The sequence below is a fragment of the Tachysurus vachellii genome, chromosome 3, assembly GCF_030014155.1.
Source record: "Tachysurus vachellii isolate PV-2020 chromosome 3, HZAU_Pvac_v1, whole genome shotgun sequence".
In the NCBI taxonomy this organism is placed as follows: Eukaryota; Metazoa; Chordata; class Actinopteri; order Siluriformes; family Bagridae; genus Tachysurus; species Tachysurus vachellii.
In genome coordinates this window covers 31,621,737-31,623,861 of record NC_083462.1, presented here as the reverse complement: position 1 = coordinate 31,623,861, position 2,125 = coordinate 31,621,737, and the positions used below count along the sequence as shown (strand labels likewise).

At 41.2% G+C, this 2,125-nt stretch overlaps 1 protein-coding gene across 3 annotated transcripts in view; it reads right to left on the bottom strand.

Annotated features, from left to right (window-relative positions):
• The window catches only part of lnx1 (ligand of numb-protein X 1), a 46,293-nt gene extending 44,788 nt beyond the window's left edge, over window positions 1-1,505 (bottom strand). For 2 of the 3 annotated variants that reach the window (XM_060866781.1, XM_060866783.1), the window contains exon 1: window positions 1,212-1,505. The gene's annotated coding sequence lies outside the window, so the exon portion shown is untranslated. Of the gene's footprint in view, window positions 1-5; window positions 75-1,211 lie in introns of all 3 variants that reach the window. The other variant, XM_060866782.1, reaches the window with a different exon arrangement.
• Window positions 1,506-2,125: the final 620 nt, after the last annotated feature.

Genomic DNA, 2,125 nt, shown 5'->3' with positions numbered 1-2,125 from the left:
TCTACCATGGAACTCTGTGAAGAACATCATGAACGAGCGGGAATCGCGGTGAAGTCACCAAGAACGAGATGTCCCTGAAAAATTGACAAAACAGCAAGAAGAAAACTTCTCAGTGAACCTGCTAAGAGACTTAGAGCAACACTAAAGGAGCTGCAGAAATTTCTGACAAGTTCTTCTCACTTCTTGCATGTAAAAACAATCTCTTACACTCTTCCCATGTCAGGGCTAGATTATAGCACGGCCGGATGACTAAATTATCCCGATCTACTGTACAGTATGTCTCAAAATATGTTTGGCCTTTTGAGGCTAAAGTAGAAATTTCAGGCTAGAATATAACAAGATATTTTTGGTGTTTAAAAACAAGTCAGCTTATCACTTAAATATCACCATACCCACAGTGAAGCATGGTGGCGGCAGCGTCACGGTATTTCTATGCGTCTCTTCGGCTGGGACTGGGGCTCTAGTCATGATAGAAGGAATCATGAATATCTTTAAATACCAATCTGTATTGATGGTATGATAACGACCCAAAGCATAAACCTAGAATAGAATGTCTCTGTCAGAGTCCAGATCTAATTCTAAATCTAAATTCTTTTCATCCTATCAGAAACCTGTGGACTGACTTGAAGAGGACTGTACAGGAGATCAGCTCATGAGTTTTGATAGGAAAGAGAAGCAAACTTAAAAAAAATCACCAAAGCAAGATGTTACATTAGTGCCCTGACGTACACAACACACACACACACACACACACACACACACACACACCATTCTTGCTACCTCTCTCCTTTGCCCTTCCAGTTTTTTTTTCCCCCCCTATATTCCTACTCTTTCTTTTGCTTTCTCTTGGGATTACTATCCTAATGTCAGATCAGATTAGTTTTAAAGGATTTGTTAACAGAGTGACCAACAACTGCTGTGCGTGTCTTAGTTTCCAATGAGCTCAAAGTCAAAGCGAGGTTCTTTTTAATTAACAAATGATTTGGTGAGGGTTAGTTGAATCTGGGAGAAAAACACACTCACACAACAAACTTTACACTGATACATACTGTACTGTATGGTTCAACTTTAGTTTAAGTAGGATTATGGTTCTAGTTTTCACTTTTAGGTTGTAGGTGCTGTAAAAAAAAGCCACCTTTACCCATTTAAGTTAAAGAGTGATAGATTAGCAGTCAGAGGACACTGAAGTGCAGCAATATCACTAGACTTACTAGGATTTATGGCTTCTTTTCCTCCTGTAGTGTCCCAAATGTTTTCGTTGCACAGGTAATCCTAGAGTTCAGTAGAGTTCCAGAACGACAGGTCAGGAGACAACAGAGACACGGAGCTTGTCACGAGGACACCTTGTCACATGCTCTTCTTAACTATCCCCAAGTTTTTTGGAAATGTGTAGAATCCGTATTTGGAGATTTGAAGGTTCTGTGGTGTCAGAGGAATGTGTGTGGAGGAACAACTGGAACATTGAGGAGCTTAGACTGCCTGTGCTGCTTGCCGCACAGTTTACACACACACCTGACACAGGAAGTCTGACGCTTGGGGGTGGAGCTATCCAGGAAGACAGGTAAACATAAGAACTGCCCAGACCTGCTCTAGGGTTACCAAGGAACAGTGAAACACACACACACACACACACAATAAAAAATGCAATGGAGAAAGTAAGCACTAAACTGGGTATTAGACTTAACACACCAGTTAAACACACACACACACACACACACACACTAAAACCAGGAGAAAGTAAGCACTAAACTGGGTATTAGACTTAACACACCAGTTAAACACACACACACACACACACACACACACACACACACACACACACTAAAACCAGGAGAAATTAAGCACTAAACTGGGTATTAGACTTAACACACCAGTTAAACACACACACACACACACACACACACACACACACACACACACACACACACACACACACACACACACACACACACACACACACACTAAAACCAGGAGAAAGTAAGCACTAAACTGGGTATTAGACTTAACACACCAGTTAAACACACACACACACACACACACACACACACACACACTAAAACCAGGAGAAAGTAAGCACTAAACTGGGTATTAGACTTAACACACCAGTTAAACACACACACACACA